Genomic DNA, 13,983 nt, shown 5'->3' with positions numbered 1-13,983 from the left:
GAGAAGACTTAGAGAATAAGTGGAAAACGTTTCTCTATGTCAAGCTACAGTATAGAAATAACTGAGTATGATACCGGAAATCCTTCAGGTGGAGCAACAAGCACTTTAAAGTAGTTTTTGAACACTAGAATTCCTGAAAAGGAGCAATAAATTGTAAAACAAAGTTGAAAGGCAAGTGTATTAGGGTTCTCAACAGCAGAGAAGAGAGAACCATTGCGTTTGTACATGCAGGGAATTTATTTAGGTAGAACAGTAAACCACTTATAGGAGAGTGCCAGAAAGCAGTCCAAAATCTGAGAAAAATGGCACTCAATGGCACAGAATAGTGAGAGAACAAGTAGATAAGAGTTCTCAATGACAGACAACAGTATCGAAAGAATTCCGTACGAAGCGGGATATCCAGGAAATAGAGCTGTAAGGACCTTAAAGCAGTATTTGAAACACTAGAACTCCTGAAATGTAGCAGTAAACTGTAAAACATAGTCTGAAGACAAGTGTATGAGGGTTCTCAACTGCATAGAAGAGTGTACAATGGTGTTTGTAAGGGCACAAAAGTTATTCATGTAGAACAGTAAGCGACATATAAGACAGTGCCAGAAACCAATGCGAATTCAAAAGATAATAGCACTTAGTTAGAGAATAGTGAGAGAACAAGTGGAAAACCCTTCTCTATGTCAAGCTACAATATAGAAATAACGTATTATGATTCCAGAAATGCTTCAGATAGATCAACAAGCACGTTAAAGTAGTATTTGACCAATAGAAATCCTGAAAAGGAGCAATAAACTATAAAACAATGTTGAAAGACAAGTGTATTCGGGTTCTCGAGAGCAGAGAAAAGAGAACAATTGTGTTTGTACATGCAGGGAAGATATGGAAGTAGAACAGTAAGCCATTTATAGGATACTGCCAGAAACCACCGCGAATTCAAAGGAAAATAGAAGTTAATTCAACAGAATAGTTAGAGAACAAGTAGAAAACACTTCTCTATGTCAAGCTACAGTAGATAAATAACTTAGTAGGATACCAGAAATCCTTCAGGAAGATCAACAAGCACTTTAAAGTAGTATTTCACCACTAGAATTCCTGTAAAGGAGCAATAAACTGTAAAACAAATTTAAAGGGAGTGCACGAGGGTTCTCAACAGCAGAGAAGAGAGTACAATGGTTTTTATACATACAGGGAAAATATTTAAGTAGAACAGTGAGCTACTTGTGGGAGAGTGCCAGAAATCACTGCAAAATTAAAGGAAAATAGGAGTCAATGACACAGAATAGTTGGATAATAAGTAGATACGAGTTCTCCATAACAGGCAATAGTATAGAAAGAATTTCGTACGAAGCGGGACATCCAGGAACTAGAGCAGTAAGGACGGTCAACCAGTATTTGAAACACTGTAACTGCGGAAATGTAGAAGTAAACTGTAAAACGTAGTCTGAAGACAAGTGTGTGAGGGTTCTATACTGCATAGTAGAGTGTACAATGCTGTTTGTACATGCACAAAGGTTATTCATGTAGAGCAGTAAGCGCCATATGAGAGAGTGGCAATTACCAATGCGAATTCAAGGAAAATAGCAGTAAGTTAGAGAAGACTTAGAGAATAAGTGGAAAACGTTTCTCTATGTCAAGCTACAGTATAGAAATAACTGAGTATGATACCGGAAATCCTTCAGGTCGAGCAACAAGCACTTTAAAGTAGTTTTTGAACACTAGAATTCCTGCAAAGGAGCAATAAATTGTAAAACAAAGTTGAAAGGCAAGTGTATTAGGGTTCTCAACAGCAGAGAAGAGAGAACAATTGCGTTTGTACATGCAGGGAATTTATTTAGGTAGAACAGTAAACCACTTATAGGAGAGTGCCAGAAAGCAGTCCAAAATCAGAGAAAAATGGCACTCAATGACACAGAATAGTGAGAGAACAAGTAGATAAGAGTTCTCAATGACAGGCAATAGTATCGAAAGAATTCCGTACGAAGCGGGATATCCAGGAAATAGAGCTGTAAGGACCTTAAAGCAGTATTTGAAACACTAGAACTCCTGAAATGTAGCAGTAAACTGTAAAACATAGTCTGAAGTCAAGTGTATGAGGGTTCTCAACTGCATAGAAGAGTGTACAATGGTGTTTGTAAGGGCACAAAAGTTATTCATGAAGAACAGTAAGCGACATATAAGACAGTGCCAGAAACCAATGCGAATTCAAAAGATAATAGCACTTAGTTAGAGAATAGTGAGAGAACAAGTGGAAAACCCTTCTCTATGTCAAGCTACAATATAAAAATAACGTATTATGATTCCAGAAATGCTTCAGATAGATCAACAAGCACGTTAAAGTAGTATTTGACAAATAGAAATCCTGAAAAGGAGCAATAAACTATAAAACAATGTTGAAAGACAAGTGTATTCGGGTTCTCGAGAGCAGAGAAGAGAGAACAATTGTGTTTGTACATGCAGGGAAGATATGGAAGTAGAACAGTAAGCCATTTATAGGATACTGCCAGAAACCACCGCGAATTCAAAGGAAAATAGAGGTTAATTCAACAGAATAGTTAGAGAACAAGTAGAAAACACTTCTCTATGTCAAGCTACAGTAGATAAATAACTTAGTAGGATACCAGAAATCCTTCAGGAAGATCAACAAGCACTTTAAAGTAGTATTTCACCACTAGAATTCCTGTAAAGGAGCAATAAACTGTAAAAGAAATTTAAAGGGAGTGCACGAGGGTACTCAACAGCAGAGAAGAGAGTACAATGGTTTTTATACATACAGGGAAAATATTTAAGTAGAACAGTGAGCTACTTATGGGAGAGTGAAAGAAATCACTGCAAAATTAAAGGAAAATAGGCGTCAATGGCACAGAATAGTTGGATAATCAGTAGATACGAGTTCTCAATAACAGGCAATAGTATAGAAAGAATTTCGTACGAGGCGGGATATCCAGTAAATTAAGCAGTAAGGACCTTAAACCAGTATTTGAAACACTAAAATTGCTATAATGTACCAGTAAACTGTAAAATATAGTTTGTAGGCAAGTGTATGAGGGTTCTCAACTGCATAGAACAGTGTACAATTGTGTATGTACCTGCACAAAGGTTATTCATGTAGAACAGTAAGCGACTTACAGGACAGTGCCAGAAACCAATGCGAATTCAAAGGAAAATAGCAGTGCGTTAGAGAAGACTTAGAGAACAAGTGGAAAACGCTTCTCTAGGTCAAGCTACAGTATAGAAATAACTTAGTATGATACCAGAAATCCTTCAGGTAGATCAACAAGCACTTTAGAGTAGTATTAGACCACTGGAATTCCTGAAAAGGAGCAATAAAGTATAAAACAAAGTTGAAAGCCAAGTTTATTAGGGTTCTCAACAGCAGAGAAGAGAGAACAATCGTGTTTGTAAATGCAGGGAAGTTTTTTAATAAGAACAGTAATCCACTTATAGGACAGGGCCAGAAACCACTGAGAATTCAAAGGAAAATAGCAGTTAACTCAACAGAATAGTTGGAGAACAAGTGGAAAACACTACTCTATGTCAACCTACAGTATAGAAATAACTTAGTATGATACCAGAAATAATTCAGATAGACCAACAAGCATTTTAAAGAAGTATTTGACCACTAGAATGCCTGAAAAAGAGCAATAAACTATAAAACAAAGTTGAAAGACATGTGTATTAGGGTTCTCAACATCAGAGAAGAGCAAACAATTGTGTTTGTACATGCAGGGAAGATATTTAAGTAGAACAGTAAGCCACTTACAGGAGAGTGCCAGAAACCAGTCCAAAATCAGAGGAAAATAGCAGTCAATGGCACAGAACACTTAGAGAACAAGTACATAAGATTTCTCAATAACAGGCAATAGTATAGAAAGAATTTCGTACGTAGCGGGACATCCAGGAAATAGAGCAGTAAGGACGGTAAACCAGTATTTGCAACACTGTAACTGCGGAAATGTAGAAGTAAACTGTAAAACGTAGTCTGAAGACAAGTGTGTGAGGGTTCTATACTGCATAGTAGAGTGTACAATGCTGTTTGTACATGCACAAAGGTTATTCATGTAGAGCAGTAAGCGCCATATGAGAGAGTGGCAGAAACCAATGCGAATTCAAGGAAAATAGCAGTTAGAGAAGACTTAGAGAATAAGTGGAAAACGTTTCTCTATGTCAAGCTACAGTATAGAAATAACTGAGTATGATACCGGAAATCCTTCAGGTGGAGCAACAAGCACTTTAAAGTAGTTTTTGAACACTAGAATTCCTGAAAAGGAGCAATAAATTGTAAAACAAAGTTGAAAGGCAAGTGTATTAGGGTTCTCAACAGCAGAGAAGAGAGAACCATTGCATTTGTACATGCAGGGAATTTATTTAGGTAGAACAGTAAACCACTTATAGGAGAGTGCCAGAAAGCAGTCCAAAATCTGAGAAAAATGGCACTCAATGGCACAGAATAGTGAGAGAACAAGTAGATAAGAGTTCTCAATGACAGACAACAGTATCGAAAGAATTCCGTACTAAGCGGGATATCCAGGAAATAGAGCTGTAAGGACCTTAAAGCAGTATTTGAAACACTAGAACTCCTGAAATGTAGCAGTAAACTGTAAAACATAGTCTGAAGACAAGTGTATGAGGGTTCTCAACTGCATAGAAGAGTGTACAATGGTGTTTGTAAGGGCACAAAAGTTATTCATGTAGAACAGTAAGCGACATATAAGACAGTGCCAGAAACCAATGCGAATTCAAAAGATAATAGCACTTAGTTAGAGAATAGTGAGAGAACAAGTGGAAAACCCTTCTCTATGTCAAGCTACAATATAGAAATAACGTATTATGATTCCAGAAATGCTTCAGATAGATCAACAAGCACGTTAAAGTAGTATTTGACCAATAGAAATCCTGAAAAGGAGCAATAAACTATAAAACAATGTTGAAAGACAAGTGTATTCGGGTTCTCGAGAGCAGAGAAAAGAGAACAATTGTGTTTGTACATGCAGGGAAGATATGGAAGTAGAACAGTAAGCCATTTATAGGATACTGCCAGAAACCACCGCGAATTCAAAGGAAAATAGAAGTTAATTCAACAGAATAGTTAGAGAACAAGTAGAAAACACTTCTCTATGTCAAGCTACAGTAGATAAATAACTTAGTAGGATACCAGAAATCCTTCAGGAAGATCAACAAGCACTTTAAAGTAGTATTTCACCACTAGAATTCCTGTAAAGGAGCAATAAACTGTAAAACAAATTTAAAGGGAGTGCACGAGGGTTCTCAACAGCAGATTAGAGAGTACAATGGTTTTTATACATAAAGGGAAAATATTTAAGTAGAACAGTGAGCTACTTGTGGGAGAGTGCCAGAAATCACTGCAAAATTAAAGGAAAATAGGAGTCAATGGCACAGAATAGTTGGATAATAAGTAGATACGAGTTCTCAATAACAGGCAATAGTATAGAAAGAATTTCGTACGAAGCGGGATATCCAGTAAATTAAGCAGTAAAGCACTTAAACCATAATTTGAAACACTAAAATTGCTAAAATGTACCAGTAAACTGTAAAATACACTTTGAAGGCAAGTGTATGAGGGTTCTCAACTGCATAGAACAGTGTACAATGGTGTTTGTACCTGCACAAAGGTTATTCATGTAGAACAGTAAGCGACATACAGGACAGTGCCAGAAACCAATGCGAGTTCAAAGGAAAATAGCAGTGCTTTAGAGAAGACTCAGAGAACAAGTGAAAAACGCTTCTCTAGGTCAAGCTACAGTATAGAAATAACTTAGTATGATACCAACAATCCTTCAGGTAGATCAACAAGCTCTTTAAAGTAGTATTAGACCACTGGAATTCCTGAAAAGGAGCAATGAAGTGTAAAACAAAGTTGAAAGCCAAGTGTATTAGGGTTCTCAACAGCAGAGAAGAGAGAACAATCGTGTTTGTAAATGCAGGGAAGTTTTTTAATAAGAACAGTAATCCACTTATAGGACAGGGCCAGAAACCACTGAGAATTCAAAGGAAAATAGCAGTTAACTCAACAGAATAGTTGGAGAACAAGTGGAAAACACTACTCTATGTCAACCTACAGTATAGAAATAACTTAGTATGATACCAGAAATAATTCAGATAGACCAACAAGCACTTTAAAGAAGTATTTGACCACTAGAATGCCTGAAAAAGAGCAATAAACTATAAAACAAAGTTGAAAGACATGTGTATTAGGGTTCTCAACAGCAGAGAAGAGCAAACAATTGTGTTTGTACATGCAGGGAAGATATTTAAGTAGAACAGTAAGCCACTTACAGGAGAGTGCCAGAAACCAGTCCAAAATCAGAGGAAAATAGCAGTCAATGGCACAGAACACTTAGAGAACAAGTACATAAGATTTCTCAATAGCAGGCAATAGTATAGAAAGAATTTCGTACGAAGCGGGACATCCAGGAAATAGAGCAGTAAGGACGGTCAACCAGTATTTGAAACACTGTAACTGCGGAAATGTAGAAGTAAACTGTAAAACGTAGTCTGAAGACAAGTGTGTGAGGGTTCTATACTGCATAGTAGAGTGTACAATGCTGTTTGTACATGCACAAAGGTTATTCATGTAGAGCAGTAAGCGCCATATGAGAGAGTGGCAGAAACCAATGCGAATTCAAGGAAAATAGCAGTAAGTTAGAGAAGACTTAGAGAATAAGTGGAAAACGTTTCTCTATGTCAAGCTACAGTATAGAAATAACTGAGTATGATACCGGAAATCCTTCAGGTGGAGCAACAAGCACTTTAAAGTAGTTTTTGAACACTAGAATTCCTGAAAAGGAGCAATAAATTGTAAAACAAAGTTGAAAGGCAAGTGTATTAGGGTTCTCAACAGCAGAGAAGAGAGAACCATTGCGTTTGTACATGCAGGGAATTTATTTAGGTAGAACAGTAAACCACTTATAGGAGAGTGCCAGAAAGCAGTCCAAAATCTGAGAAAAATGGCACTCAATGGCACAGAATACTGAGAGAACAAGTAGATAAGAGTTCTCAATGACAGACAACAGTATCGAAAGAATTCCGTACGAAGCGGGATATCCAGGAAATAGAGCTGTAAGGACCTTAAAGCAGTATTTGAAACACTAGAACTCCTGAAATGTAGCAGTAAACTGTAAAACATAGTCTGAAGACAAGTGTATGAGGGTTCTCAACTGCATAGAAGAGTGTACAATGGTGTTTGTAAGGGCACAAAAGTTATTCATGTAGAACAGTAAGCGACATATAAGACAGTGCCAGAAACCAATGCGAATTCAAAAGATAATAGCACTTAGTTAGAGAATAGTGAGAGAACAAGTGGAAAACCCTTCTCTATGTCAAGCTACAATATAGAAATAACGTATTATGATTCCAGAAATGCTTCAGATAGATCAACAAGCACGTTAAAGTAGTATTTGACCAATAGAAATCCTGAAAAGGAGCAATAAACTATAAAACAATGTTGAAAGACAAGTGTATTCGGGTTCTCGAGAGCAGAGAAAAGAGAACAATTGTGTTTGCACATGCAGGGAAGATATGGAAGTAGAACAGTAAGCCATTTATAGGATACTGCCAGAAACCACCGCGAATTCAAAGGAAAATAGAAGTTAATTCAACAGAATAGTTAGAGAACAAGTAGAAAACACTTCTCTATGTCAAGCTACAGTAGATAAATAACTTAGTAGGATACCAGAAATCCTTCAGGAAGATCAACAAGCACTTTAAAGTAGTATTTCACCACTAGAATTCCTGTAAAGGAGCAATAAACTGTAAAACAAATTTAAAGGGAGTGCACGAGGGTTCTCAACAGCAGAGAAGAGAGTACAATGGTTTTTATACATACAGGGAAAATATTTAAGTAGAACAGTGAGCTACTTGTGGGAGAGTGCCAGAAATCACTGCAAAATTAAAGGAAAATAGGAGTCAATGACACAGAATAGTTGGATAATAAGTAGATACGAGTTCTCCATAACAGGCAATAGTATAGAAAGAATTTCGTACGAAGCGGGACATCCAGGAACTAGAGCAGTAAGGACGGTCAACCAGTATTTGAAACACTGTAACTGCGGAAATGTAGAAGTAAACTGTAAAACGTAGTCTGAAGACAAGTGTGTGAGGGTTCTATACTGCATAGTAGAGTGCACAATGCTGTTTGTACATGCACAAAGGTTATTCATGTAGAGCAGTAAGCGCCATATGAGAGAGTGGCAGATACCAATGCGAATTCAAGGAAAATAGCAGTAAGTTAGAGAAGACTTAGAGAATAAGTGGAAAACGTTTCTCTATGTCAAGCTACAGTATAGAAATAACTGAGTATGATACCGGAAATCCTTCAGGTCGAGCAACAAGCACTTTAAAGTAGTTTTTGAACACTAGAATTCCTGCAAAGGAGCAATAAATTGTAAAACAAAGTTGAAAGGCAAGTGTATTAGGGTTCTCAACAGCAGAGAAGAGAGAACAATTGCGTTTGTACATGCAGGGAATTTATTTAGGTAGAACAGTAAACCACTTATAGGAGAGTGCCAGAAAGCAGTCCAAAATCAGAGAAAAATGGCACTCAATGACACAGAATAGTGAGAGAACAAGTAGATAAGAGTTCTCAATGACAGGCAATAGTATCGAAAGAATTCCGTACGAAGCGGGATATCCAGGAAATAGAGCTGTAAGGACCTTAAAGCAGTATTTGAAACACTAGAACTCCTGAAATGTAGCAGTAAACTGTAAAACATAGTCTGAAGTCAAGTGTATGAGGGTTCTCAACTGCATAGAAGAGTGTACAATGGTGTTTGTAAGGGCACAAAAGTTATTCATGAAGAACAGTAAGCGACATATAAGACAGTGCCAGAAACCAATGCGAATTCAAAAGATAATAGCACTTAGTTAGAGAATAGTGAGAGAACAAGTGGAAAACCCTTCTCTATGTCAAGCTACAATATAGAAATAACGTATTATGATTCCAGAAATGCTTCAGATAGATCAACAAGCACGTTAAAGTAGTATTTGACAAATAGAAATCCTGAAAAGGAGCAATAAACTATAAAACAATGTTGAAAGACAAGTGTATTCGGGTTCTCGAGAGCAGAGAAGAGAGAACAATTGTGTTTGTACATGCAGGGAAGATATGGAAGTAGAACAGTAAGCCATTTATAAGATACTGCCAGAAACCACCGCGAATTCAAAGGAAAATAGAGGTTAATTCAACAGAATAGTTAGAGAACAAGTAGAAAACACTTCTCTATGTCAAGCTACAGTAGATAAATAACTTAGTAGGATACCAGAAATCCTTCAGGAAGATCAACAAGCACTTTAAAGTAGTATTTCACCACTAGAATTCCTGTAAAGGAGCAATAAACTGTAAAAGAAATTTAAAGGGAGTGCACGAGGGTACTCAACAGCAGAGAAGAGAGTACAATGGTTTTTATACATACAGGGAAAATATTTAAGTAGAACAGTGAGCTACTTATGGGAGAGTGAAAGAAATCACTGCAAAATTAAAGGAAAATAGGCGTCAATGGCACAGAATAGTTGGATAATCAGTAGATACGAGTTCTCAATAACAGGCAATAGTATAGAAAGAATTTCGTACGAGGCGGGATATCCAGTAAATTAAGCAGTAAGGACCTTAAACCAGTATTTGAAACACTAAAATTGCTATAATGTACCAGTAAACTGTAAAATATAGTTTGTAGGCAAGTGTATGAGGGTTCTCAACTGCATAGAACAGTGTACAATTGTGTATGTACCTGCACAAAGGTTATTCATGTAGAACAGTAAGCGACTTACAGGACAGTGCCAGAAACCAATGCGAATTCAAAGGAAAATAGCCGTGCGTTAGAGAAGACTTAGAGAACAAGTGGAAAACGCTTCTCTAGGTCAAGCTACAGTATAGAAATAACTTAGTATGATACCAGAAATCCTTCAGGTAGATCAACAAGCACTTTAAAGTAGTATTAGACCACTTGAATTCCTGAAAAGGAGCAATAAAGTATAAAACAAAGTTGAAAGCCAAGTTTATTAGGGTTCTCAACAGCAGAGAAGAGAGAACAATCGTGTTTGTAAATGCAGGGAAGTTTTTTAATAAGAACAGTAATCCACTTATAGGACAGGGCCAGAAACCACTGAGAATTCAAAGGAAAATAGCAGTTAACTCAACAGAATAGTTGGAGAACAAGTGGAAAACACTACTCTATGTCAACCTACAGTATAGAAATAACTTAGTATGATACCAGAAATAATTCAGATAGACCAACAAGCACTTTAAAGAAGTATTTGACCACTAGAATGCCTGAAAAAGAGCAATAAACTATAAAACAAAGTTGAAAGACATGTGTATTAGGGTTCTCAACAGCAGAGAAGAGCAAACAATTGTGTTTGTACATGCAGGGAAGATATTTAAGTAGAACAGTAAGCCACTTACAGGAGAGTGCCAGAAACCAGTCCAAAATCAGAGGAAAATAGCAGTCAATGGCACAGAACACTTAGAGAACAAGTACATAAGATTTCTCAATAACAGGCAATAGTATAGAAAGAATTTCGTAGGTAGCGGGACATCCAGGAAATAGAGCAGTAAGGACGGTAAACCAGTATTTGCAACACTGTAACTGCGGAAATGTAGAAGTAAACTGTAAAACGTAGTCTGAAGACAAGTGTGTGAGGGTTCTATACTGCATAGTAGAGTGTACAATGCTGTTTGTACATGCACAAAGGTTATTCATGTAGAGCAGTAAGCGCCATATGAGAGAGTGGCAGAAACCAATGCGAATTCAAGGAAAATAGCAGTTAGAGAAGACTTAGAGAATAAGTGGAAAACGTTTCTCTATGTCAAGCTACAGTATAGAAATAACTGAGTATGATACCGGAAATCCTTCAGGTGGAGCAACAAGCACTTTAAAGTAGTTTTTGAACACTAGAATTCCTGAAAAGGAGCAATAAATTGTAAAACAAAGTTGAAAGGCAAGTGTATTAGGGTTCTCAACAGCAGAGAAGAGAGAACCATTGCGTTTGTACATGCAGGGAATTTATTTAGGTAGAACAGTAAACCACTTATAGGAGAGTGCCAGAAAGCAGTCCAAAATCTGAGAAAAATGGCACTCAATGGCACAGAATAGTGAGAGAACAAGTAGATAAGAGTTCTCAATGACAGACAACAGTATCGAAAGAATTCCGTACTAAGCGGGATATCCAGGAAATAGAGCTGTAAGGACCTTAAAGCAGTATTTGAAACACTAGAACTCCTGAAATGTAGCAGTAAACTGTAAAACATAGTCTGAAGACAAGTGTATGAGGGTTCTCAACTACATAGAAGAGTGTACAATGGTGTTTGTAAGGGCACAAAAGTTATTCATGTAGAACAGTAAGCGACATATAAGACAGTGCCAGAAACCAATGCGAATTCAAAAGATAATAGCACTTAGTTAGAGAATAGTGAGAGAACAAGTGGAAAACCCTTCTCTATGTCAAGCTACAATATAGAAATAACGTATTATGATTCCAGAAATGCTTCAGATAGATCAACAAGCACGTTAAAGTAGTATTTGACCAATAGAAATCCTGAAAAGGAGCAATAAACTATAAAACAATGTTGAAAGACAAGTGTATTCGGGTTCTCGAGAGCAGAGAAAAGAGAACAATTGTGTTTGTACATGCAGGGAAGATATGGAAGTAGAACAGTAAGCCATTTATAGGATACTGCCAGAAACCACCGCGAATTCAAAGGAAAATAGAAGTTAATTCAACAGAATAGTTAGAGAACAAGTAGAAAACACTTCTCTATGTCAAGCTACAGTAGATAAATAACTTAGTAGGATACCAGAAATCCTTCAGGAAGATCAACAAGCACTTTAAAGTAGTATTTCACCACTAGAATTCCTGTAAAGGAGCAATAAACTGTAAAACAAATTTAAAGGGAGTGCACGAGGGTTCTCAACAGCAGATTAGAGAGTACAATGGTTTTTATACATAAAGGGAAAATATTTAAGTAGAACAGTGAGCTACTTGTGGGAGAGTGCCAGAAATCACTGCAAAATTAAAGGAAAATAGGAGTCAATGGCACAGAATAGTTGGATAATAAGTAGATACGAGTTCTCAATAACAGGCAATAGTATAGAAAGAATTTCGTACGAAGCGGGATATCCAGTAAATTAAGCAGTAAAGCACTTAAACCATGATTTGAAACACTAAAATTGCTAAAATGTACCAGTAAACTGTAAAATACACTTTGAAGGCAAGTGTATGAGGGTTCTCAACTGCATAGAACACTGTACAATGGTGTTTGTACCTGCACAAAGGTTATTCATGTAGAACAGTAAGCGACATACAGGACAGTGCCAGAAACCAATGCGAGTTCAAAGGAAAATAGCAGTGCTTTAGAGAAGACTCAGAGAACAAGTGAAAAACGCTTCTCTAGGTCAAGCTACAGTATAGAAATAACTTAGTATGATACCAACAATCCTTCAGGTAGATCAACAAGCTCTTTAAAGTAGTATTAGACCACTGGAATTCCTGAAAAGGAGCAATGAAGTGTAAAACAAAGTTGAAAGCCAAGTGTATTAGGGTTCTCAACAGCAGAGAAGAGAGAACAATCGTGTTTGTAAATGCAGGGAAGTTTTTTAATAAGAACAGTAATCCACTTACAGGACAGGGCCAGAAACCATTGAGAATTCAAAGGAAAATAGCAGTTAATTCAACAGAATAGTTAGAGAACAAGTGGAAAACACTACTCTATGTCAACCTACAGTATAGAAATAACTTAGTATGATACCAGAAATAATTCAGATAGACCAACAAGCACTTTAAAGAAGTATTTGACCACTAGAATGCCTGAAAAAGAGCAATAAACTATAAAACAAAGTTGAAAGACATGTGTATTAGGGTTCTCAACAGCAGAGAAGAGCAAACAAATGTGTTTGTACATGCAGGGAAGATATTTAAGTAGAACAGTAAGCCACTTACAGGAGAGTGCCAGAAACCAGTCCAAAATCAGAGGAAAATAGCAGTCAATGGCACAGAACACTTAGAGAACAAGTACATAAGATTTCTCAATAGCAGGCAATAGTATAGAAAGAATTTCGTACGAAGCGGGACATCCAGGAAATAGAGCAGTAAGGACGGTCAACGAGTATTTGAAACACTGTAACTGCGGAAATGTAGAAGTAAACTGTAAAACGTAGTCTGAAGACAAGTGTGTGAGGATTCTATACTGCATAGTAGAGTGTACAATGCTGTTTGAAAATGCACAAAGGTTATTCATGTAGAGCAGTAAGCACCATATGAGAGAGTGGCAGATACCAATGCGAATTCAAGGAAAATAGCAGTAAGTTAGAGAAGACTTAGAGAATAAGTGGAAAACGTTTCTCTATGTCAAGCTACAGTATAGAAATAACTGAGTATGATACCGGAAATCCTTCAGGTCGAGCAACAAGCACTTTAAAGTAGTTTTCGAACACTAGAATTCCTGAAAAGGAGCAATAAATTGTAAAACAAAGTTGAAAGGCAAGTGTATTAGGGTTCTCAACAGCAGAGAAGAGAGAACAATTGCGTTTGTACATGCAGGGAATTTATTTAGGTAGAACAGTAAACCACTTATAGGAGAGTGCCAGAAAGCAGTCCAAAATCTGAGAAAAATGGCACTCAATGGCACAGAATAGTGAGAGAACAAGTAGATAAGAGTTCTCAATGACAGACAACAGTATCGAAAGAATTCCGTACGAAGCGGGATATCCAGGAAATAGAGCTGTAAGGACCTTAAAGCAGTATTTGAAACACTAGAACTCCTGAAATGTAGCAGTAAACTGTAAAACATAGTCTGAAGACAAGTGTATGAGGGTTCTCAACTGCATAGAAGAGTGTACAATGGTGTTTGTAAGGGCACAAAAGTTATTCATGTAGAACAGTAAGCGACATATAAGACAGTGCCAGAAACCAATGCGAATTCAAAAGATAATAGCACTTAGTTAGAGAATAGTGAGAGAACAAGTGGAAAACCCTTCT

This window comes from Plecotus auritus, assembly GCF_963455305.1.
Source record: "Plecotus auritus genome assembly, chromosome: 10".
In the NCBI taxonomy this organism is placed as follows: Eukaryota; Metazoa; Chordata; class Mammalia; order Chiroptera; family Vespertilionidae; genus Plecotus; species Plecotus auritus.
This window is presented reverse-complemented; position numbering follows the sequence as displayed.